Raw genomic sequence first — 26202 nt, forward strand, 5'->3', positions numbered from 1 at the left:
ACAATCCTGGTCCCGTCTGTCACTCGGCACACACCTGCCTGATCTCCAAAGGGGTGGGTTACGGAAGGCTTAGAATTACCGGATCAGACTCCAGCCCACCAACGCCCCCCCCCCAGACAGGAAGTACTGGGCAAGGGGCCACTGTTGGAATACCATTCAGTGTCCATGGATCCACCCAGGATGGAACCTCAGTCCTGGAGGACACCTGAGATTCAAAACGCCTGGCCCCTGCTCGGTAGGGGCTCCCATGATTCAGTCTCCCAGTCAAGTCGGACCAGCATAAAAGGATTCTGCCTGACTGAGGCCACACCATCCGGGAAGGCGGATGTGTTCGGCATCCTGCCAGGCTGCTTGCTCTGGCTCAGTCAGCGTGGCGGGCAGCTGCCACCCACACTGTCCCCATGGCTTTCATCTCTCTCCTCTCCCAGCCCCCCACATTTAGCATCCAGGGGCTTGGATCTTCCCTCCATCTATATTCGCTTTAATTAAAATTTAAGGGCATGCTGATAGACACGGGAAAGGAAGCTCTTGTCTACACTCCTGACTTGGGATCTCCTCTGTGCTGGTCACAAAAGCATCGGAGATGACACAGGTCATTTCTCTAGCCCTCAGACCATCCTTGGCACCAGTTCACCCACCTGGAGAGTGACAGAGTACTTCACAGAGAGTGAGTGGGTGGTTGGTAGAAAAAGCTTAGCTGCTCACACTTGGCGTTTTAATACTGATGTAAGCTACCCCTGAGCACCGAGTGGGCCAAAGAGGGCTCCTAGCTCTCAGCAGTCTTGTAAAACTAGGCACACAGCGCCAGTCTGCAGAAGGGATGACCAAAAAGGAGAAATGCCAAACCCACAGCCAGACAGCTCTAACTGGTCCCTGACCTGGCTGACCACCAACAGTCCCCTCGCAGTTACTGTAGCGATTGAATAGGAAGCTGCTTGCCCCACACCTGAAGCCAGCAGAAGGGGCAGGGAACTAAATTTCACTTGGAAAGCCAACCTGCTCAACCTCATAGGGCCTTGAACTTCTGGCTCCAACCACAAGTCCTGCTTACTAAATGTCCTTGGATGCCCCTGTCCCGTGCCCACTCGTTGTTTAGCGAGACTCCCTGCGCATCCTAAGGCTCCACTCCCGGCTGCAGGATTGTGGGTTTTGAATCCCTTGAGGTAGCTCCTCTTTGAGAACCAGGGGACAGATGAATGTAACTTCAGTGCCACAGACCGATCAAGGCCTGGGATGCCCGCAGGGCTGAGGGGCAGCTTGGACCCACCTCCCTCCATGCTTTAGGTTTCTGCAAAGTCCCGATACTAGCAGACCCTGATGTTTCTTCAGCAGGCACCCCAGCAGAACCAAAGTTGGACTTGGGGTTCAAACGGCCCCCAGCAAAGGGGAGACCTCTACAGCAATTCGGAGGTCGTGACCCAGTGCCCAGGCCCCGCCTCTGCCAGAACCTTCCCATGAACTAGAAGTGGACTGGCTGTACGGAAAGGATAGATGGAAGGAAGTGGGTCCGGAAGCAACTTCAGGTGCAAGGACCCCTGGGGTGTGACCAAGAGAGGCTGCAGTGCCACGACCCGGCTCGGCCAAGGCCACCCGCGTTTGTCCCCTTCTAGAGCCTGCGTCCCGCGCTCGCTTCCAGCTGGGATGCAGGGGGTCTGGCACTGGGAGAAAGGACCCCTCTTCCCAGGACAAGGAGTGCGGCAGGGATCCCGCGCCTGGGAGGGCGGGAGGGGAGGCGGCGCGACTGGGGCCGCGCGCCGCAGACAAAGGCTCCGACAGGTCCCCGCCGGCGTCTCTCCGCCACCTCCGTGGCGACACTCACCTCGGCCGGCCTCAGGCTGGGATCCTCGGTGGCTGCCCGCCGCCCGCGCCCGGACCCTGCACGCTGCGCCCCGCTCCTCGAGGCTTGGGCCGGGCGCGGCGGGCGTCCTCCCGGTTGTCCCGGTCCGTGGGCCCGGGTCCGCAAGCGCGTGCTGGGGGTGGGGTGGGGGGGTGGGCGGCGCAGCAGCTGCAGCGAGCAAGCCCGGCCCGTGCCCCGCCCGTCCGCATGGCCCCGCCCACACAGCTCCGCCCACCATATGGCTCCGCCCAAGTCCCGCCTCCAGCTAAGCTTTCTCCCACCCAGACGCTCTGCCCCATATCTCTGACCCTGCCCCATCACACTACTCCCACTCCACATGGCTCCACCCACGTCCCGCCTCCAGAGGAGCCTACCACCACCCAGACGCCCCTCCCTGTCTTCACGCCTTCGCTTCACCCACTGAATCTGGTCCTAACTCCTATTTTCGCTCCTATTCACTCCGCCCCTAGCCCTACCCTTTTTTCCTATATTCCCCGCCCCATTTTCTTTAACCATGCTCCACCCACTCTACATGGCTCCACCCATAGCCCCGCCTCTCAACTGCCTCCACTTCTGCTCCCACTTCTCTCAGCTGTCTTCACTCTGGTTCCTGCGGTGCCCTTGGCCAGTCCCAACCCAGACCATAGATCCCGTCCCCTTCTTCTGCCTTCCCCCTCTGCGGGGACTACTGAGCCCCACCTCTATTCTTTCCACACCCTTTCTCCTCTCCTCTCTCAGCCTGAGTCCACCATTCAACTTCATTTGCCTAGTCCCACCCCTTATTATCCCCACAGGCTCCACTCCCTCCTCGGGGCCCACTTTGTCATACCTACCTGATCCTGCCTCCAGGTTTTGTATATGACCAGTGTCCCTCCCGACCACCTGCTAGCCCCGCCCATCACTTCCCATAGCCCCGCCCCTCATGACCCTGCCCACAACCTTCGCACGTGCCCTGCCTCCCTTCCCCTTGCACACACACCCCCCACCCCACCCCCCCACCTTAACCCCCCACCCCCCCACCCCCCCCACCCCTCCACCCCGGCACACACACACACACACACAGCACATACCCATCCCTATCCTGCACCATGGCTCTCAGTGGAAGTGCTGCCCTCTACCCACTCACCTCCCCCACTTGGCTCCTCTACAACCCATATCTGACAGCCTAGCACACAGGGTGGGCTTGGTGTCCTTGCTGGCCTCTTCAGTCCTTTCAACCTTCCTGTCAGGCTGTCTTCTGGAGCTTAAGTTTACTACTTGTGACGCTGACCTGGGGCCTGCGCTGATTGCTGCAGAGGGATCTGTTGTGACCCGGGTCCCAGCCATGTGTCCCATGGGGGCCGATAAAAATGAGGCCAGGAAATTAGTTGGACCTGTCTGTGGGGATAAGGGGCCTTCAGGACCAAGGTACAGAGAGATGCCGTTCCTGGATGCTGGATGCCCCTCACTTAAATTTGGAAACCCGTTTGGTTCTGCTAGTGCCTGGGTTCTTTCTTATCATCTTGCCATCCTCCCTCAAACAGTTCTGAGGAGTGCCCCCCCCCCTTTTTTTGGTAGCCTTTCCTTTTGGAGCCCAGGTTGGCCTGGAACCCAGGATCCCTGAGCCTCGGCTTCTTGAGTGCTGGGATGATAAGAGTGCATCACCACACCTGACTCAACAGAGTGTCAGGTGTACATTCAGGAACAGTGTGTGTCCGCTGGCCTTCTTCTGCAGCTCTGCAAACCCCAGATGAAGATGGCCTATTGGAGGTTCTAGTGAATCACAATAATCTCCCTATGATCCCCAGCTTGCCACGGTCTAAAGCTTTGGTGGTATGGTCATAGCTCAACTATGGCACATGTCTCTTATCCCAGCACTTGGGAGGTGGTGATAGGAGGATTAGAAATCCAAGGGTCAGCCTGGGCTACACGAAAACCTACTCTACCCCCCAGTTAAAATAAAGCTTTGCAAGGGCCTCCTGGAGACCAGGAAGCCACTCCTGTTGTCCTGGGTATGGGAGACTTCTAAGCAGTGTTCCCTCCACGAAAAGAAACGCTAGGGATATTCAGGTATCGTGTTCCATCAAATTCCTGAGATGTGGCAAGACAGAGTGGTGGAGTGGGCTGCAGCACATGGGGAAGGAGACAAGCCGCTGTCCAGTGGCTAGCGAAGGCCACTCAGGGAAAACAGCATCTGAGTGATGGAAAGGACCCTAGGGGACTGTGTCGGCAAGGTCTGTAGCCAGGGTGCTTTAGGCGAGAGTAGCAAGAACACAGTTGCAGAGGCTGGGAAAGTTAAGAGAGCAGTGAAGCCGGGTGTGGTGTAGTCCCAGCACTTGGGAGGCTGAAGCTGAGCCAAGTGCACCACGATCCCAGGCCAGCCTGAGCTACAGAGATCTTGCCCTGACCCCTGAAGAACAGAGAGAGGGAGGGGAAATGAAGAAGGGAGAGTGAGAGAGAGTGTGGGAGGAAAAAAGGAGGGGGAGGAGAGGTCAAGAACTGAAATCAGACAAGGCCAGGAGGCCATTGGAGCTTGCGGAGATATTTTATCAATGGAGGAGATGAGAACAGATTCAGACATTGACATCCTTATCTTCCTGAGAAGATGAAGCAGGAAGAACAAAAGTTAAGGTTAGCCTTGTTGTAGAGTGACCTGGAAGCCAGCCAGCCAGCCCGAGCAATTTAGAGAGAATCTGTCTTAAAATGAAAGGTAAGAAGAGAGCTGAGGGTGTGGCTCAGTGGTAGAGCCCCTGCCTAGAATCCCCCAGTGAGGGGCTGGGGTGTGACTCAGTGGTAGAGCATCTGCCTAAAGTCCCCCAGTGAGGGGCTGGGGTGTGGCTCAGTGGTAGAGCCCCTGCCTAGAATCCCCCAGTGAGGGGCTGGAGTGTGACTCAGTGGTAGAGCCCCTGCCTAGAATCCCCCAGTGAGGGGCTGGGGTGTGGCTCAGTGGTAGAGCCCCTGCCTAGAATCCCCCAGTGAGGGGCTGGGGTGTGGCTCAGTGGTAGAGCCCCTGCCTAGAATCCCCCAGTGAGGGGCTGGGGTGTGGCTCAGTGGTAGAGCCCCTGCCTAGAATCCCCCAGTGAGGGGCTGGGGTGTGGCTCAGTGGTAGAGCCCCTGCCTAGAATCCCCCAGTGAGGGGCTGGGGTGTGGCTCAGTGGTGGAGCCCCTGCCTAGAATCTTCCAGTGAGGGACTGGGATGTGGCTCAGTGATAGGGACCCTGACTAGAATCCCCCAGTGAGGGCCTGGAGTGTGGCTCAGTGGTAGAACACCTGCCTAGAATCCCCCAGTGAGGGGCTGGGGTGCGGCTCAGTGGTAGAGCACCTGCCTAGAATCCCCCAGTGAGGGGCTGGGGTGTGGTTCAATGGTAGAGCCCCTACCTAGCATAATAGGGCTGGGTACCATCCCCAGAAGTGCAAATTAAATAAGTAAATAAATAGCTCTCTTGCTGTTTCAAACATCAATTGAAATAATTCTTCTGGAAAGTACTTTGGCCTAAAAAGCATGCCTACCCTTTGGTTCAGAAAAGCTAACCCAAGGAATTAGTTCTAAATATAGAAAGGCTTTACATTCTAAGATGCTGGTGGCAATAGCGAGCTCTGCAGGTGGCCACGTAGTTGAAGGAGGTGCAGAAGTCACATGCCTCCCAGCAGGAAACAATGTGAGTGCGAAATCGAAAAACCCAAGGAAATCAGTAGACTCGTGTAAGCCCACAGAGAACTCTTAAGTCCCCAAGCTATGCACATGGCTTGAAAGGATTTAGACTAATATGGGAAGCCAGTAGCGTGAGAGTGTTAAGTGACACAGAAAGAGGAAGTGGGGCAGGATCCAAAAGATAGCTTCCACTCTATGGATAAAAAAACCAGAGAAGCCGGATAAGATGGCTTTCCGAGAAACGGTAAATGAGCAGAAACCTACCATCAGAAAAGAGGAACCTGGGGGCCGGGCGATGGTGGCGCACGCCTTTAATCCCAGCACTCGGGAGGCAGAGGCAGGTGGATCTCTGGGAGTTCGAAACCAGCCTGGTCTACAGAGCTACTTCCAGGATAGGCTCCAAAGCCACAGAGAAACCCTGTCTCGAAAAACAAAAAAAAAAAAACAAAAAAAAACAAAAAAAAAAAAGAGGAACCTAGGAACCTGGGGCCTGGGGAGAGGATTCAGTCAGCAGAGGACATGCTGTGCAAGCGTGAGGACCTGAGTTCAAGTCCCCAGAGCCCACATAAAAAATGATGACATGGGCCTGAAATCCCAGTGCAAGGGAGGCAAAGACAAGAGACCTGGGGCTCATCTCCCAGCCATTCTAGCCAAACCGGCTTGCTCCAGGGTCAGCGGGAGACTCTGTCTCCACAAATATGCTGGGGTCGACAAACAGGCTCAGCAACACACACACATACATACACACACACACACACACACACACACACACACCCCACAACAAGCAACTTATGTAGAACATGGTCTGGAGTTACACAGTGGGCATCAATGGCTTCATATAAAAATCCTATAAGAGCTTTTTAAAACAGTTTGTTTGGGGGCTGGAGAGATGGCTCAGCAGTTAAGAGCACTGGCGGCTCTTCCAGAGGTCCTGAATGACTCCAGTTCCAGGGCTTTTGACTCTCACACCAATGAACATAAAATAATAATAATAATTTAAATAAATCTAAAAATAATTTATTTGTATTTTATTTACACTAGTATTTCCTGCATGTATGTCTGTGTGAGAATATCAGATCCCCTGGAACAGGAGTTATGGACTGTTGTGAGCTGCCACATGGGTGCTGGGAATCAAACATCCGTGCTCTTAACCACTGAGCCATCTCTCCAGCCACCCCCCCCCATGAAAGTTTTAAAGGTGATGGAACCCCAGTGTTATGTAAAAGCACAAGAAAAGAGAGACCCTTCAACCTGATGAAGATTACTCCAAGAAAACAACAGGCATTTCATCTTTAAATAGTTGCAAAAAATTCTAAACATAGCAACAAGAATTGAGGAAATTTTGGAAAACAGGAACAAGCTACATTGAAAGCGACAGGGTGGTCTCTCTAAAGAATTTTTTTTAAATAAAATTATCCATGTGTTTTGTCTACATACATGTAAGTACATGGGTGTCTACCTACTGCTCAAGGAGGTCAGAAGAGGCCATCGGGTCCAGGTCCCCCGAAACTGGAATTACAGTTATGACTCGCTGTATGGGTGCTGGGGATTAATTTAGGGTCTTCTGCCAGAACCAGTGCTCTTAACTGCTGAGCCGTCTTCCCAGCCACAAGAATATTCTTTAGTTGCGTGTGTATGTGTGTGTGCGCGCACACACGTGCACTGAGAACAGAACTTGTGGCCTCACAAATGCTAGGCAAGTGCTCTCCCACTGAGCCACACTCCCAGCAATTCATCATTAACCTATGGGAACAGGGAAGTCATATGATTATTTGCTTTTTTTTGTTGTTTTTTGTTTTTCGAGATAGGGTTTCTCTGTGGTTTTGGAGCCTGTCCTGGAACTAGCTCTTGTAGACCAGGCTGGTCTTGAACTCACAGAGATCCGCCTGCCTCTGCCTCCCGAGTGCTGGGATTAAAGGCGTGCACCACCACCGCCCGGCTTCCTATGGTTATTTGCATAGTTGCTAAAAAGAAAAGAAAAAAACTCTGATAAAATGTTATACGGCTGGTGATGTAATTAAGTTGCCTGGGTACTTGCTTAGCATATGTGAAGCCGTGGGTTCGATCCCCAGCACTTCACAAAAAGGGGCAGGATGGGGTGCACCTGCAGTTCTAACACTTGGGGGGTAGGAGCAGGAGGAACAGAGACTTAAAGTCATCCTTGGCTACTTAGTAACTGAGGCTGGCCTGAGCTACATGAGACCCTCGTCTTCTCAAAAAGGAAAAAAAAGTAAGCGCACAGGTTCTATGCAAAACACAGCATAATTTAACAAGCCATCTTGGGTTCTGGTACCAGCAGGGTTTTATATAGACTCTCTTGCAGATACCGAGGGACAACTGTACATTTTATTCATAGTAGTAAGCTGGAGACAGGCCATGTGTTACAAACGGGAGATGGATAAAACCCTCCCCCACGTGGCGCCCACTCACAATGGAACATTAAGAATTCCTCGTGCCCTGCACCTGTGTGCGCCTCGGATGCGTTTCTGGAGCGAACAGACAGACACAAGGGAACACATCACGTGGCCCCATTTCTGTGAATTCCTAGAACAGACGAGAGGACTCTAAGGAAATCAGGTGCTAGCTACCCTCTGAGGGGGAGGTGGGGCTGGAGGGCGCGATACGGGGAGGAGGAGATGGTACTCTGTGTCCTGGAGACACAATGTGTCCTGCACATTGCGAGCATTTGTGCAGCAGAAGTGTTAGTCCTGCCTGGTGGCTGCGCCTGTCATCCTGGCACTCCAGAGGTGGAGGCAGGAGGATGAAAAGTTGAAGATCACCCTTGGTTGCATAGGACATTTGAGACCAGTCTGGGCTACCTGAAATTTGTCTAAACAAAACAAAAACAAACAGGGCTTGGAGAGATGACTCAGTAGATAGGAGCACTTGCTGCCTGAGCGTGAAGATCTGAGTTTGGATCCCCAAGTCCCCATATAAACAGGCACTCCTGTAACCCAGCCCTGTGGAGGTGGTGACAGAGACAGGAGGATGACTGGGACTTGCTGGCTGCCCACATAGCTTTTGGTTACGTGCAAGACTCTGTCTCAAGGGAGTAAGACAGAGATAGAGCAGCACCCCTGACACCCTCCTATGGCACACAGGTGCACACACCTGCACTCACTTGTACATACAACACGCATACATACAACACACACACAAGTGTGGTGGTGCACATCTATAAACCCCGGCACTTAGGAGACGTAAGCAGGTTGTTCAGATGTTAAAAGCCGTGACCCATGGCCAGACCTTAGACTCAGCCTGGGTTCCACACACAGCATCCGGGTTCTCCATCCCTCCCTCCTTTCTTCTTTCCCCTCTTTCTTAATTTCTCCTTCCACCGTGTGGGTTCTAGGATTGAGCTCAGGGCACCAGGCTTGCCGGCAAGTGCCTTTAACCACTTTCTCTGCTAATCATTTATTATGACAATTCTAAACAGAAATGAAAGCAAAGGGAGTCGCGATGGGTGTTCGCAGCCTGTTCCGTTTCTTTTCTCAGATATCAGCCGCCCTCCCATTCCACAGTCAGCCTCTGGCCCATCTTATGTTTAATAAATTTCAAGGGCTTATGTCTGTTATGCCTACACTTAAGGGGCCAAGACAGGAGGATTGCAAGTTCAAGGTTAGCCTTGGCTAAATGTTGAAACTGTCACAGAAAAAAAAAAACGAGTTAGAAAGGAGAGAGAGAGGAGAGAGCATTCGCAGGTGTGAGGATGCTGCACCTGCAAGCTGTCTTTGACTTTGGCAAGTGTGCCCTCCCCACAACAAGAAAATGCAATTTTAAAAATTAAAGAGAGAAAGAGTCCGAGGGTATCCCCTACCGCCCCCAAAGCTCTTTCAGGTCTGTCCTTTGTCATGTGATTTCTGTGGACATAAACCTAATTTATTCTCAACTTATTAGCTTAAAGCCATTATGATCTTTCCCATCAACCCACAAGCAGGCAGAAGCCTGTGGAGGAGGCCTGCTCAAGAAGTGGGGAGAGACAGGGGGAGGGAGGGCCATTGCGCTGGTCAGAGTGAGCAAGTGTGGGTGTGGCCTTCATATTGACACCTGCTCTTGTTCTCAGGGACATTGTGCCCAGGGAGCCCTTTCACAGACGACAAGAGGACAGCTGGTAAAAGGGGAAGCCAGGGCTCCACTTGGGGGATGGTGGGTGTTATAATCAGTCACAGTGACACATCTTTGTGACACACTAACCACACTTATCCTCACAGAGACCCAAGAACTTGGAATTTCTTCCTCCCTTTGGGGGAACCAAGTAAAAGACATCAAAATCTGAGCTTGGGCAGAGCGTCCCCAGCAGATTGGCCTAGGGACCTGCATGAGCTGCGGGCTGGGACCTGAGAATCAACTCCCTCGTGGCTTGGCTTATATTCCAGCACCATGGACAGATCCCCAAGGCCTCCAGGGCAGAAACCAGAGCTTCAGTGTGGCTCAGCAGTAAAATGCTGTCCTAGAATCCCCAAAGGAGGGGCTGGGCTCAATCATAGAGTGTTTGCTTAGTGTGTTAGCGGTTCAGTCCCCAACCCTGAAAAAGATAATAAAGACATAATGCTTGCGTGGTTTACATAATACCCAAGGTTCAGTGCTCAGTACTGGGGTTGGGGTAGAGGTATTAAAAATTAGTTTTGTTGGGGCTGGATCGACAGCAAAGTGGTGAGAAGAACACTGGCTACTCTTTATAGAGGACCTGGACTCAACTCCCAGCATCCACATGGTAAGTAGCTCAACCAGCTGTAACTCAAATCCCAGGGCATCGTGAGCACCAGGTACATGCATGATGCACAAACAAACACACAGTCAGAATACACGTGCACATAAAATAAAAAAAAAATAAATAAATTCATTTTCCCATGAAATCCCCTCAGTCTTGATTTTTGAAGCACTTGTGTCGTGGGCTATGAAGACACCGCAATCCCGCAGTGCTGGCTAAGCATGCATCAGGGCGTGTTAGCACACTCTTGCAATTTCAGCAGCTGGGGAGGTGGAGGCAGGAGAATCAGGAATTTGAGGACAGTTTGGGCTATACGGTGAGTTCTGGGCTTGCCTTGTTTCAAAAAGATCAAGCAAATGAAAATGACAGGAAATAAAAATAAAACAAAGAAAAAGGAAGAAAAAGAACTTAAAATTAAAAAGAAAGGAAGGAAGGAAGGAAGGAAGGAAAAAAGGAACTGTCCTGGGAGGGCAAGGATGTGCTGCCTGCCACACGTTGCCAGGCTCAGGGCAGGGAGGGGCGGGCAATGCATACTTTGCTGGGATCTGCATCTTGCCATTGCTAGCACAGAGGGCGGTCAGGTTCTTGGAGGACTCAAGTCACACAATGCAGCAGGGCAAATGTCCATCCCTTCCCAGCCCCCCAAACCTATCCTTCCAAGTGCTCCCCAAACACCACTCCCGAGACTGCTAGGTCTGGCAATCAGATAGTGGTTCCCTTGCATCCGGCTCTTCCTGGGACTCCCAGGGCGGGCATCAAGGCTGCGGGTGCCGCTGGAGGCTGGCTCGGGATCCAGGAGCTGCCTGGCCCTGCTCCAAAGGCTTTCCAGCTGGAAATAACTCTTCATTATTGGCCACTGCGGGTGCGGATGTCAGGGTTTGGAGAGGATGGGGTAAAACACCTCAGGGGCACCTAGGCTTGTTGCCGCCATGGGGGTGCCGACTGCATCCCTTTCCGCTGGCTGTCTTCCTGTACTCCTGTGAACTCTGGTGCCTGCCATGGGCAGCTCCACCTCCCCCCAGCCTATCCCTTAAAGCCTCGCTTCCTGGTCCTATGATTTCCTCCCTTTTATCTTTCCTTTTTTCTTTCTTCTCCTCCCTCCTTCCCTTCCTCCCTCTTTCCTTCCTTCCTTGGTACATAGCCCAGACTGCTCTTGAATTTCTGATTCTCCTGCCTCCCCCTCAGTACTGGAATTCCAGGCATGCCCCACTGGGCCCAGCCTTGTAGTCTTTTATGCCTATGTTATCCACACAGATTTCCCCCTCCTGGAGAAGTCCCCCCCCCCCCATAGAGCCTTCTCGTCTTCACTTCCTTTGTGCTCCTTCATCTCTAAGTTCCCTGGGATGAGGCCCAGAGAGGTGAAGACATTTACCCAAGGTCACACAGCAGAGGAAATAAGAAGAATGAGCAGAAAAAAGGCTTGATGAAAGAGGGCGAAGTGAGATAACCCTGAAATGACCCCACCCCATGTGAAGGGAGGCAAGTGCACAGACTGTTGGAGACTAAGCCACTTTCTAGAAGGCTCACAGTGTGTCCATTTCACAGGCAAGAAAACTGATGCCAGAGAGCCCCAACCAGACACCACGGGAGTGGCAGAGGCAAGACTGAGCCCAAGCCCGCCTAGCCTGCGCTGTTCTCTCCTAATTCATCACTCCTCGGTGTTCCGGGACTCCTAGCCCTGTTGGGGACCCCCGGGGAGGTGTCTTGCTTACCTGAGTCCTGCTGTGCCCCCTCCCTCCGAGGCTTCTCCTCGTGGCGGCAGGTCTCTGTGAGCCGCGCGCACCGCTTGGGAAAGCTCTTCTACTCTCTATTTACAAGAGCAGGCTTCTGAACGAATGAGCCAGGGAAAATGTTTGGCTTCCGTGGGTGGGAGCTGGGGCCATCTGTTCCCAGGCGCTGAGAAAACACCGTAACTACAGCCACAGTGCCCAGCAGAGCCTTGCAGAGCGGGGCCCTGGCAACCACGGGCGGCACATCCTAAGGCAGGGCTCTGTCCCTCTGTGGGCCTCAGTGTCTGAGTCTATAAAAAAAAAAAAAAAAAAAAAAAAAAAAAAAAAAAAAAACTAGGAGGACTCATGAGCTCTGAGACCCCAGGATATCAGCCCTGCTGCTTCCCTCTCGCTCCCTTCTTACTTCCTCTTTGTACACCCACCCCCGTGAAACCTAGTGCCCCAGGGGGGAGAAGGCCGCTGACGTCCGCGGCAGGGCACTGGGCTACCTAGGACCAGCTTTTTAGGCTTTTATGACTTAGTGCCCTCATTTGTCCCCGGGCTGAAAATAGAGAATCATTTTCCAATCCAAAAATTTATGATGTAGGAGGGTAAACGAGAGAGAGATAGTCCCTTCCATCAGGGGACACATCTGTCGAGGACAATGACTTTCCAGATGATGCTCTAAATGGTTCAACATCTCTGGCGGCCAGGTGGAAGATTAGACTAGATAACTTGATATCCACATGGGTGGGGGGTATGTAGTTCAGTGATAGAGCACCTGCCTAGAATCCCCCAGTGAGGGGCTGGAGTGTGGCTCAGTGGTAGAACACCTGCCTAGAATCCCCCAGTGAGGGGCTGGGGTATGACTCAGTGGTAGAGCACCTGCCTAGAATCCCCCAGTGAGGGGCTGGGGTGTGGCTCAGTGGTAGAGCCCCTGCCTAGAATCCCCCAGTGAGGGGCTGGGGTGTGGCTCAGTGGTAGAGCCCCTGCCTAGAATCCCCCAGAGAGGGCTGGGATGTGACTCAGTGGTAGAGCCCCTGCCTAGAATCCCCCAGAGAGGGCTGGGATGTGACTCAGTGGTAGAGCCCCTGCCTAGAATCCCCCAGTGAGGGGCTAGGGTGTGACTCAGTGGTAGAGCCCCTGCCTAGAATCCCCCAGTGAGGGGCTGGGGTGTGGCTCAGTGGTAGAGCACCCGCCTAGAATCAGCCAATGAACATCTGAGGTGGGGTCAGAGGAACCAGTAGAGGTTTTCTTTCTTTTTTAGTTTTTTTTTTCCTGCTACGGGCAAGACCAGGGGTTGATTCCTAGCACCACAGAGTAGGGAGGCAGAGAGACAGAGACAGAGACAGAGACAGACAGACAGACAGACAGACAGACAGATGAGAAAGACAGGGAACTATCTGCCCTGCCCCTGGAGCCTTGAGCTCGCTACCAGGTCCTCTGGAAACTGTAGCACCAAGGGTGCGGTTCCTGAGGACACAGCCCTCCAAACCTCACTCTCCAGAGAGAGAAGGCGACAAACACAGAAGGTGCTCTGCCCCCTCTTGTGACCCGGGACAAATGCTTTGGGCTCACCTGAGTCAGCTGTGTCACTGTAAGTCGGGATGAGAGTGGGAGCTATGCCACAGGAGTGATGGGGTCATAATAACTGACATGTGACAATTATCGATCCAGAGCTAACACCACGCTGGGCCTGAGTCTTAGGTGGTCAGTAGCGTCCACAGATGTCCTGGGCACTGCGTGACTTGGTGCCAAACTGTGGTGTGGGGTGAGGGCACTTGTTTGGGAATGAGGCCTGTGCCTAGGGGGTAAGACCTGTGGAATGTGGGTGAGCCCTGTGTCCCGTGGGTGAGCCTGTGTCCCGTGGGTGAGGTCTGTGCCCAGTGGTTGAGGTCTGTGCCCGGTGGATGAGCTTGTGTCCTGTGGGTGAGCCCTGTGCCCAGTGTAGCACTGAGTGAGTAAAACTTCTTGGTAAGGCTGGATTCCGCCTCTTGGGGAACCTATGGTGGATGAGGACACCTGTCCTGGCCAATTCTATTTAGGAATGCTAGTTAGAGCTGTGACCACCATCGCTGGAGACCTGATTTCATTTTTTGGTAAAAATTTCAAGAGGACTGTTGAAATTCCAAGAAAATGACAGATTAGTAACTAAATAAACTCATGAGAGTAACCCACGGCCTGACTCCTCACTGAGTGCTTTACCGCTGTCGGCATAGAAAAGGTTACTTCAAGGCGGAGGCACCGGGTCTGTTTCCAGCACCACAGTCAATGAAGTCACACGGTGCGATTACCTTCGGGTCAGCTGTGGTATGATATTACACCTCAGAAATTAACCAGTGCTTGGGTTGGCGAGAGGATCCAGTGGGTAGGGGAGCTTGCTATCAAGCCTGGCAAGATAAGTTCATTCTCTAGGACCCACATGAGAGACGAAAGACTTCTGCAAGTTGTACTCTGACTCCACATGTGTGCTGTAGCACACACACGCACACACACCTGCATACACACACCTGCACACACACCTGCACACACACCTGCACACACACACCTGCACACACGCACCTGCACACACGCATCTGCACACACACACCTGCACACACACATGCACACACACCTGCACACACACACCTGCACACACGCACCTGCACACACGCACCTGCACACACGCACACACACCTGCACACACACATACCTGCACATACACACACATACACACACACTTTAAAAAAAAAGACAAACCAGTGATAGAAATCGGGGCTCTTCTCACTGAACAGCCCACTGCTACCCCACACCACTGTAAACCTTCCCCACTGACTGACTGCTGCCATCATCCGTCATCCTTTGCAAGTGCCCCCCAGACACATCCAGGTCCCTGTCCATTTGGCTGCTGCGTGGACAACTAGGCCCCTTGGCAGCTCACTGCTCCTTCAGGACAGCAGGACAGCTCCCTTCCCAGCATCCCTCTCAGAACAAAGCAAAGCCAAAATCTCCAAACTCTTTCTCCTTTCCTTTCCTTTCTTTTCCTTTCCTTTCCTTTCCTTTCCTTTCCTTTTCTTTCCTTCCTTCCTTCCTTCCCTTCTTCCTTCCTTCCTTTCTTCCTTCTGTTCTTCCTCCTCCTCCTCCTCTTCTTCCTCCTCCTCCTTCTGTTTACTGAGACAGGATTTCTCTGTTTAGCTCTGGCTATCCTGAAGACCAGCTTGGCCTTGAACTAACAGAGATCTGCCCGCCTCTGCCTCCCAGTGCTGGGATTCGGACTGGAGATTCAGGCAGCACACCCGGCCGAATCTCCAAATTCTTTTGTGGCTTCCATTTGCCCTCAGTACACCAAAGCTTCAAGTTCTAGCAAGGCCAGCCACTACCAACTTTGCCCTCTCTATCACCATCAGGACTACCATACAGACACACAGCACTGTTCCTGGGAGCCTGGCTTCCAGTGCTCTAATGTTTCAGCCTTCTTCAGGATGCTGAATCCCAAGCTAAGCAGTCCGAAGGCTCCTGCTTCTACTTTCCTGATACCGGACACATGGCTGCCGCTTATGTCCCTTAGGTTGAGAGTCAATAAGGGCATGTATTTCGGGGAACAAAATCAGAGCAGACTGGTAGGCATGAAAAAGTGGGAGTGTTGGGTGGACCTGGGCTGACCAAGAGCTGTGGTTGGAGGCCAGGTCAGCAATTCCTACTAGTCCTTCCAGGTTGTTAGGGAGAGGTGGACGGTCGCGTCCACTTCACAGTTTGCTGTATTACTATTGTTTAGAGACAGGGACTCAAGTAGCCTAGGCTAGCCTCCAACTTACTACATATGGAGATGACCTTGAACTCCTGATTCTCCTTTCTTTACTCTGCCTGTTGGGATTACATACACCACAGCAGTTTTATGTGGTGTTCGGGTTTGAGAGCAGAGCTTCGTGCATGGTAGGCAAGAACGCTAGCCTGCTGTTGCCTTTTAAGACTGGACTATGGAGTATGAGCCTTTCGTCTTTTGACCCCCGGGTCTTGCTCAAGTAGGGCCGAGCTCCACCCTCTCTTCATTCTTGTTCTTGCTGTTTTGCTGGACCCTTTCCCTCAACTGGCAGGATAATCGGATGTTTGCAGTGGTAGAAATACGAGCCCTGAGCATGGCTGGCGGTAGAGACAGCCCCCAGACTGGGGAATGGGGGGGGCATGGTTGGGTTGGCAGAAAGAGTTTATCTCGGCTGAATTCTCTAATCCTCTTCAAGGATTAAGGAAACTTGACGCGCTTCCCTTGATAATGTCCTTTAAAGATTTAATAGGCTTGAGACTTTCCAAGAGAAAACCATGAATGAGGAATTTGAAGGACTTCCTTAAGCTCCTGACTCCCTGTGTGACCTTGATCTGTGGTGCTCGATTGGTAGTGGACAGGTGGTCCAGGATGTGATGTGTTTAGAAAGCCTGGGGCAAATCATAGGCCAGCAGACAGGGGTTTAGGTTGGAGTGAACAGTAGAGAGCTTACCTAGAATCCCCCAGTGATAGGGCTGAGGTGTGGCTCAGTGGTAGAGCCCCTGCCTAGTGTCCCCCAGTGAGGGGCTGGAGTGTGACTCAGTGGTAGAGCCCCTGCCTAGAATCCCCCAGTGAGGGACTGGAGTGTGACTCAGTGGTAGAGCCCCTGCCTAGAATCCCCCAGTGAGGGGCTGGAGTGTGACTCAGTGGTAGAGCCCCTGCCTAGAATCCCCCAGTGAGGGGCTGGGGTGTGGCTCAGTGGTAGAGCCCCTGCCTAGAATCCCCCAGTGAGGGGCTGGGGTGTGACTCAGTGGTGGAGCCCCTGCCTAGAATCCCCCAGTGAGGGGCTGGGGTGTGGCTCAGTGGTGAAGCCCCTGCCTAGAATCCCCCAGTGAGGGGCTGGGGTGTGGCTCAGTGGTAGAGCCCCTGCCTAGAGTCCCCCAGTGAGGGGCTGGGGCGTGGCTCAACAATGAATGTTTTCATCCACTGATGGATTTAGGACTGAAAGAGCTGTTTGGCGATGGGGTCTGGGCATGAGGGGTGGGACACAGCCTTTGAAGGATAAATCTTCTTTCCCATCCAATGTTCCTTTTGGGGCATTCTCTGTCTCTCTGTCCCCTGTCTCTCTGTCTCTCTGCTTCCTGACTGCCATGAGGTAAGCAGGTCTCCTCCATCCTCCCTCTCTTTCATGCTGTCCTGTTTTTCCTCAGCCCAAAGCAAAGGAGCCTGCTAAGTGTCCTGGAAGCCAAAAAAACTCTTCCCACTTGAAGTCGTTTCCTTGGGAATTTTGTCACAGTTACCAACACAGGCAGAGGAGAGGCTGGACCTCAGAGGAGGCTGGAACCAGGGACAAGAGTCCCAGGGGACCTTCTCGGCCTCAGAGCACGCCCACCTTCTGGCTCGGCGGGAATCCGGTACCTCCCGTCAGGCTGGCTGTTCTCTTCCACAAGCTGGGAAGAGGAGGGCAGTGCGCTGGGGGCTGGGGAGCACTGAGTGTCTAGGTGGATTGGGGCTCCTGTACTTGGAGCGATGGAGGACTGTCCTGCAGCATCTAGACTGTCGGTCCTCAGTCCCTTTTCGCGTCAATCAACCGCTTCACTGGGGTCGCCTAGGATCATCTGAAAGCACCGATATTCACATTATGATTTCCAACAGCAGCGGGATCACAGCCCTGAAAGAGCAAAGGAAATAACGTCAGGGCTGGGGGTCAGGGGGTCAGCACAGCATGAGGAGCTGTGGCAAAGGGTCGCAGCGTCAGGAAGGCTGAGAACCGCTGCTCAAAAATGTTCTCTTTAGAGGAAACAGAGTCTGAAGTCTGGGGAAACCAGAGTCCAGGGGTTTAGAGAGAAACGGAGACAAATCTATTCTCGTCCCTTTGATCCTTATCACTATTGTCAATTCCATGACAACAGGAGACAGCACTTTTATGCGGAGAGTAATTTTCGAAACAACGGTATCATTTTTTTATATCTGCACAGTCCCGAGCGCTCCTTTTTTTAGGGTGTGACAGGCACAGTGGGTCACTCTAGGGTTCTGATGCCTCCAGGTGGGACACAGCTGTAGTCCTGGTCCCCTGCGGTAGTGACTGGCCAGGCCACTCTGGCTTCTGCTGCCTCCTGCCCAGTCCTCCCTCCTCTCCGTGGTCTTTCCTCTTGAAGGACATTTGAGAGCACCTGAGAGCTTTATGGGAAAGCGGCGCCAGGACTCTCACTGTCACTCGAAAGGATCATCTTCAACTTGAGAGGCCACACACAGTGCCGCAGGCCCCTCACACACATGCTCGGTGTCACCGGCATACAGAAAAGCACACTCTGAGTTACACACAGGCACACTAACCTGTACAAATCACACACAGGTACGGGGACACACATACATGCAGTCACAATGACAGATATATACACATGTATATAGAGAAACATGTATACACTGACACACCAATTCACACGCACATGTTCACATACACATTAGTCACACACATGGGCAGGGATGCAGATTGACTCAAAGGTATATTTTCAATAAATGCACATCAACACAGCTTAAATCACATACATACATACATTTTCACACATAATACATCACATGTAGAAACATGTAGGCATACAGTCTCAGTGTGGGAAGTCCTTCTGGATTTGTGTTGCTTTTATTGGTTAATGAATAAAAAAGCTACCTTGGCCTTTGATAATGCAGAATAGAGCTAGGTGGGGAAAACTAAATTGAATCCTGGGAGAAAGTAGGCGGAGTCAGTGAGAAGCCATGTAGCCTACCACAGGAGACAGACACCTCCAATAGAGCCCACCAAAACTTTTCGGGTGGGCCACGACCTCGTAGTGATGCACAGATTAATGCAGATGAGTTAGTTTAGGATGTAAGAGCTAGCTAGAAATACGCTTAAGCTATTGGCCAAACAGTATTGTGAATAATATAGTTTCTGTGTGGCTATTTTGGGTCTGAGCGACCGGAAACAAACAGCCTCCAACAACATAGCCTGCCACACATTTTTATACACACACACACACACAATCACAGAAGGAATATTTGTTGTTCACACAAAAGTAGTTTTTCCTCTCATACCTTATAGGCAAGGGGTACAGGCCTGGGTCCTAGGGTTAGGGTTCAGGGGCATCGACCCCTTTCCCCCCAGAAGCTGTTTCTTAGCAAGCTACCTGCTGGCTTTCTGCCATCATGGGCCTTCTGTCTGCCTTGGCTTGTCACAGTCTCCTGACCTGTGGCCTCTGGGACCCAGGCTGTGTGAAAGCTCAGGCCCTATGAAGTGTGGGCTCCCTGCTGAGCCCTTCAGGGCTGCCACCATTCTGCTGAGCCTCTGAGAGATTTCTTTCCAGACATCTCATGTTTCATTACATCAGAGATTTGTAGCCTTTGTGTGTGGTTTTTCTGGCAAGTGGTTCCTTTTTTTAAAAATGTTTATTTTTACTTCATGTACATTGGTATTTTGCCCACATTTGTGTCTTTGATGGTTGTCTGAGGTTTTCTGTCCTGCCCGGTTCCCGCAGTCGTTAAGTCCCAAAGAAACCACACAGAGGTCTATATTAGCTATAAACTGATTAGCCTAGTAGCTCAGACTTCTTATTAACTTTTATAATTTATATTAACCCATTATTCTTATCTATGCTAGCCACGTGGCTTGGTACCTTATTCAGCAAGGCAATCACATCTTGCTTCTTCTGTGGTGGGGTCACAACTGCAGAGGAATGGGTTTCCTTCTTCCCAGAATTCTCCTGTTCTCATTGACCCACCTCTACTTCCTGTCTGGTTGTCCCACCTATACTTCCTGCCTGGCTACTGGCCAATCAGCATTTATTTAAAATATAATTGACAGAATACAGACCATTGTCTCACACCATGTGATCCCCTGTGTGACTCCAGTTCCAGGAGCTCCTAGAACTGGAGTTACAGACAGTTGTGAGCCACCATGTGGCTGCTGGAATTGAATCCATGTCTTCTGGAAGAACAGCCAGTGCCCTTAACTACTGAGCCAACTCTCCAGCCCCAGGAAAATCATCTTATCAGAGTCTCTCTCTCATTATTATTTTTAAAAGATTTATTATTATTTGTGTGTGTGTGTGTGTGTGTGTTGAAGAGGCCAGAAGAGGGTATTGAATATTGGATGCCTTGGAGCTGGAATTATAAGTTGTTGTGAGGACTTTATATGGGTTCTGGGACTAGAGCTCAGGTCCTCAGAAAAAGTAACAAGCATTCTTAACAACTGAGCCATCTCTCTAGCCCCTCATCATCACTATTGTCATCATCGTCATCATCATTTCAAGACAGGGTCTTACTCTGTAGCCCAGGCTGGCCTCCTCCTAACTCAGTCTCCTAAGTGTTGCAATTACAAGTGTAAGCCATTACACCCAGCTCCTATTGGGTTCTCTAAGGGACTCCTGACCTAAAAAGAAGATTCCACAGTTTTGCCTCCCAGAAAGAGAAGGAATACTGATTGCACAAAAATAACTTCGCCTTTACAGCTTGAGGGGTGAGATGGTTCAGCCCAGGGCCAGCTTGCTGAATAAACCTGGGTAGGCTTGCCACCTACGAAACGGGGAAAATTGTGTGTGTGCATGTGTGTGTGTGTGTGTGTGTGCACATCAGAGGTCGACCTTCAGTATCATCCTCAGGAGCCATTTACCTTGATTTTATCGATAGTCTCTCCTAGGACCTGGGGCTTGCAAATTCAGCTCGACTGGCTGGCCAGCAAGCCCCATCACACTCCAGTGTCCGTGCCCCAGTTCTGGGATTACAAGTGTGTGCCATCCTTCTTGGCTTCTGTATGCCGTGTGCTGTGAATCAAACTCATATCTTCATGCTTCTGTGACAAGGACATTAGAGACCAAGGCTGTGATGGTAATGATGATGATTTGACAATTTAATAAATACATGCGATACATTCGGTCTTCTGTCCTACCCTTTCATCCTCCTCACGTTCCCAGTGAACCTTTTTTCCTTCCCACCTATCCTCTGTCTTATTTTTATGTTTTTTTTTTTTTTTGGTAATCCCTGAGTTTCATTAGGGTAGCCTATGTGAGCATGGGTGGGGTTATTTCCTAGAGCGTAGGCAACTTGCCAATGACTACATCACAGAGGAAAATGATCTCCCTTCCGGGCACCACTAACAGGGAAGAATAGCTGGCATGGGCGAGGCCTCAGGAACTCCTTCCCCACCCGTGCTGGAGTGTTGACTGGCTTTATCGTGTATAAGTCTTGTGTCGGTAACCACAGCTGCTGTGAGCTCATGAATGAGCTCACCACCCAGAAGACATGCAGCCACGTGGTATCCAGAAGACACATGGCCACATCATATCCAGAAGACACATGGCCACGTCATACCCAGAAGACACACGGCTATGTCATATCCAGATGTATGCGACCATGCCATATCCAGAAGACATGTGACCATGCCGTATCCAGAAGCTATGTCGGATCCAGAAAACGCATGGCCACATCGTGTCCAGATGACATGTGACCGAGTTTTGCAGCTCTCCTCCTGTTCTATGGCTCTTATGCCCTTTTTTCTCCCTAGGCTGTGATGCTTCTTGAGCCTTGTGGGGGTTGCTATGGATGCCCTGTTTAGGGCTAAGCTCTCAACAGTCTCTTATTTTCAGCACTTGGACGAGCTGTGGGTCTCTGAATTCACCTACATTGCTATACACAGTAGCGTCTCTGACCAAGGCTGAGAGTAGCACTTATCTATGGCTGTAAATATCACTATTTAGAAGCCACTTTGACACCATGTCCCTTTAGTAAAACAGTACTTCCCTAGGGCATATGACCGCTCAAGCTGGAGCTCTTGACCAGGGTTATACCAGACATGAATTTCCTCCTGTAGAGTAGGCCTCAAGTCCACTTGGAAAGGGGTTGGTTACCCCCATAACAGCCATGCCACTGTGGCACTGGTGGGCACATCTTTCCTGGCAGGTTGGTCTTGTAGTTCACAGGGGTCTCAGTTAGGTAAGACAAGATGGTTAGCACCCTCCAGCACTGTGAATGCCAGCAGGAAAGAAGCTTCTAGCTCAGTTCAAGAGTGATCTCTGTGTGTCTTACAACCGAGGTGTGCCCCCTGGTATCTTTAAATGATCCCTGGCACATAAATATTCACTGACACACACTACTCTCCACAGTCCAGGGTGGACAGTTATGTTATTTGTGAACAATGACAAATTTGCCTCCTCATCTATAAAGTTGTTTTTTTTTAATTGTAGTAAAAGATAATACAACATAAAATTTGTCATTTTAACCGTGTGCGTGTGTGTGTGTGTGTGTGTGTGTGTGTGAGAGAGAGAGAGAGAGAGAGAGAGAGAGAGAGAGAGAGTAAATATATATAGTTTGGTGGTACCAAGCACACTCACGCTGTGGTGTGGTGCACACCATGGTGACAGAGCATGTCACCATTCCAGGCAGAAACTCTGGGGACTAGTTCTTCTTTTCATTGCTGTAACAAAATACCAGACACAGCAGCTTAAGGAAAGAAGAATTCACATTGGCTCACAGCCTTAGGGTGCATGGTCCATCAGGGCAAGGAAGGTGTGGCAGCAGGAGCATGGGGCAGCTGGTCACATGACATCCACAGTCAGGAAGCAGAGAGAGATGGACGCTGGTGCTCAGCTCACCTTCTCCTTTTTAATTCATTCTAGGTGCCCTCTGTAGATGGTGCCATCTATATCCAGGAGGGGATTCAAGGTGCATCTTCCCCGTTCAGTTAGACATCTCTGGAAAGATCCAGAGGAGTTTGCTATACAAGCATAAGAACCTGAGTTCAGCACCTACAAATGTGGCTGCATGCAGCCTGAGTGTTGTGTATGGGAAGGGATATGGAGACAGGGAAATTGCTAGGGCCTGAGAGATGCCAGCTGTGTCTCGGGTTCAATAAAGAGACTCTACCTCAGGGAATAAGGCAGGAAGTAATAAAGCAGGACTCTCAGTGGGTGTCCTCCTTGGGCCCCTGAGAGTGACCACACCTCACACTCACGTGTGTGAGGGGAGGAGGGACAATGCTCGTGTTCAATGACGAGTTCAAGCATAAAGCTGAATGGCGACTGAAGAAGGCCAGAGGGCCAAGCACGGAGTTCTGGAGACTTCTGGGTATCTCTTCCCTGGCCTCTTTCTTTCCCCGGTTTATTTTCAGCACCTCGGAGCATTTGGGTTGCTATTGAGAGGCTTCTCTCAGAGCTCTTTTGCAGCTGGCCCTCCCCCAGCTTATGCAAATCGCAAGCCCCCACACCGACTGCCACTGTCAGAGATGGGGAATGCCACCGACCTGTTCAGGGTTTCGCGGCCAACAAGAGAGGTGAAAGTGGGGCTGCCAGGCTGGGTGGAGCGTGCAGCTTCGCCTGTGGTGTCTCCGGCACATGGTCTTCATTTAGTCAGTCAGCACCTGCCCCTGTGCTGTGGGTTCACTCCTGAGACACAGGGGGCCCCAGAGCGCTTCTTCTGCTCTCTTGTTAAAGTCAGTGTTTATGTGGTGGTGGTGCATGCCTTTGAGCCCAGCACTTGGGAGGCAGAGGCAGGTCTCTGAGTTCAAGGCCAGACTGGTCTATAAAGCAAGTTTCAGGACAGCCAGAGCTACACAGAGAAACCCTGTCTCAAATCCTGTTCCCCACCCCCAGGAAAAAATAACAAAGAGAGAGAAAAACAAAACATCAAATGGGACAAGACATCTGCCCATCTATTGATCTGGGACCAGACATCTGCCCATCTATTGATCTGGGATCAGACATCTGTCCATCTATTGATCTGGGACCAGACATTGCCACATCTGCCCATCTATTGATCGGCATCGGTGTCAGCTCCTGTATGTATTGTTTCTTCCTGGTGGAGTTGGCTTCTTCCTGTCAATTTCTGCTCCGACCTTGATCATCTTGGCTGTGGGCATGAAGTCATGGTGTCTCTCAGCCAATTCTGGACCAAGTTTGTCAGAATTCTGGCAGCTTCTGCTTCTTCCACGCCTTAGAAACAGCCGCCATTTAACCACGGGGCTGACTAGGTTCCGCCATGTTGGAAGGAAGCTGGAGCAGCTGCATGGAGAGGGAGACATTTGGGTGCTGCAGAGCTATGCTGCCCAAATAGACCTTTTAAGAAATCATTGTGTAGCCAGGCAATGGTAGAGCACACGTTTAATCCCAGTACTGGGAAGGCAGGGGCAGGCGGATCTCTGTGGTTCAAGCCTGGTTTGGTCTACAGAGCAAGTTTTGAGATAGCCAGAGCTGCATAAAGAAACCCTGTCTTGGGCCAGGAGTGATGGCTTAGAGGTTAAGAGCACTGGCTGTTCTTCCAGAGGTCCTGAGTTCAATTCCCAGCAACCACATGGTGGCTCACAACCCACTGTAATGAGACCTGGTGCTCTCTTCTGGCCTGCAGACACATATGCAGACAGAACAGTGTATAATAATTAATAAATCTCAAAAAAAAACCCTGTCTCAAAACAAAACAAAAATAAAAAAGAAGGAAGAAATCATTGTGTGTGGTGTGGTGTGTGTGTGTGTGTGTGTGTGTGTGTGTGTGTAAGAGGCACATGGTGCCACAATGAACTATGGAGGTCAGATGGCAGCACTGTGAACTGGTCCTCTTCTTCCATCTTTCTATGGGGATCAAGCTCCGGTTGACAGGCTTGAGCTTTACCCACGGAGCCATTTCACTGGCTCCCAAGAACATAATTATTTGTTTGACTTTGAGACAGGGACTCCTGTAGCCCAGGCTGACCTTGAACTGGCTGTAACCCAGATCAGCCTTGAACTTTGGGTCCCCCTGTCTCCACATTCCATGTGATGGTTTACAGGTGTTTGCCACCATGCTGGGTCCCACATGCTGCCTTTAAATAAGGAACCACGGGTTTCCTGGTTGGGTGTGAGCCCTGGTTTTAGGGTCATGGCTAGTTGGGTTTAGATCTTGGTAGTGGGTCTGTGAGCAGAGTGGCCCTTGGGGTCTTGGGACGAGGTTATACCTGATCAGGGAAGGTCCTTAGTAGGATGACTGGTGACCACCTAAGAAGACAGGATAACAGGGAAGCGGAGGTGGCTCAGCAGGTAAAGAGCTTGCCGTACGAGTGTGATGACCGTGTGAATCCCCAGCACCTATATAAATACTGGGCGGGTGCAGCAATCTACCTGGAAACCCAGCAAACAGAAGGCAGAAACAGGATCCCTGGAATATTCTGGTACCCAGCGAGCTAAACTGGTGAGGTCTGGATCCAAGTGAGAGACCCTGCCTCAGTATGTAAAGTGCAGAGCGATGGAAGAAGACGTCAGTTCGAGGCCTCCACATCCAGGCGCACCTGAACAATGGTGTGCATCCACACACGTGGAAATATGCAGCTATACCACATATCAGCCAAAAATAAAAAGACAGGACATGGATACACACGGATACACAGGAGGTGCCCACGTGGATAAGACGTAGAGATTATTTTGAGGTAGTTGTTGGCCAAGGAATGGCTGGAGTCCCCAGAAGTGGGAAGGAGTAAGCAGGACAGAACACAGACCTCTGCACCTCTAGAACTCCTAGAAAGTGAGAGTAAAATAAAATAAAATAAAAAGTGAGAGTCAGCCTGGTCTACAAGAGCTAGTTCCAGGACAGGAACCAAAAAGCTACGGAGAGGCCGGGCGGTGGTGGCGCACGCCTTTAATCCCAGCACTCGGGAGGCAGAGGCAGGCGGATCTCTGTGAGTTCGAGGCCAGCCTGGTCTACAAGAGCTAGTTCCAGGACAGGCTCCAAAGCTACAGAGAAACCCTGTCTCGAAAAACTAAAAAAAAAAAAAAAAAAAAAAAAAAAAAGCTACGGAGAAACCCTGTCTCGAAAAATCAAAAAAAAAAAAAAAAAGTGAGAGTAAAGATCTGTTCAAATTTGATTTGTGGCTTCCTTCCTTCCTTTCCTGCCTTCCTTTTTTATAATTTACTTATTTTTATCTGATGTGCATTGGTGTTTTGCCTACATGAATGTCTGTTGGAGGGGGTTGGATTCCCTGGAACTGGAGCTACAGACAGTTGTGAGCTGTCATGTGGGTGCTGGGAATTCAACCCGGGTCCTTTGGAAGAGCAGCCACTGTTCTTCACCGCTGAGCCATCTCTCCAGCCTTACCATGGCACTTTCTTTTTTTTTTTTTTAAAGATTTATTTATTTATTATGTATACAACATTCTGCCTCCGTGTATGCCCACACACCAGAGGAGGGCGCCAGATCTCATTACAGATGGTTGTGAACCACCATGTGGTTGCTGGGAATTGAACTCAGGACCTCTGGAAGAGCAGACAGTGCTCTTAACCACTGAGCCATCTCTCCAGCCCCCATTTTTCTTTTTTTCTTTTTTTTTTTTCCCATGGCACTTTCTTTTTTTTTTTTTTAAATATT

General features: G+C 51.1%; 1 protein-coding gene across 2 annotated transcripts in view; it reads right to left on the minus strand.

Annotated features, from left to right (window-relative positions):
• LOC121446259 (equilibrative nucleoside transporter 4) overlaps positions 1-12051 on the minus strand; it is a 30720-nt gene extending 18669 nt beyond the window's left edge. The window contains exon 1 of one of the 2 annotated variants that reach the window (XM_041648758.1): positions 11892-12051. The gene's annotated coding sequence lies outside the window, so the exon portion shown is untranslated. Of the gene's footprint in view, positions 1-1819; positions 1966-11891 lie in introns of those variants that run through there. The other variant, XM_041648757.1, reaches the window with a different exon arrangement.
• Between the last annotated feature and the right edge of the window lie 14151 nt (positions 12052-26202).

This window comes from Microtus oregoni, unplaced genomic scaffold (assembly GCF_018167655.1).
Source record: "Microtus oregoni isolate MIOR12 unplaced genomic scaffold, Mior012 000003F_ref0000135, whole genome shotgun sequence".
Classification (NCBI taxonomy): Eukaryota; Metazoa; Chordata; class Mammalia; order Rodentia; family Cricetidae; genus Microtus; species Microtus oregoni.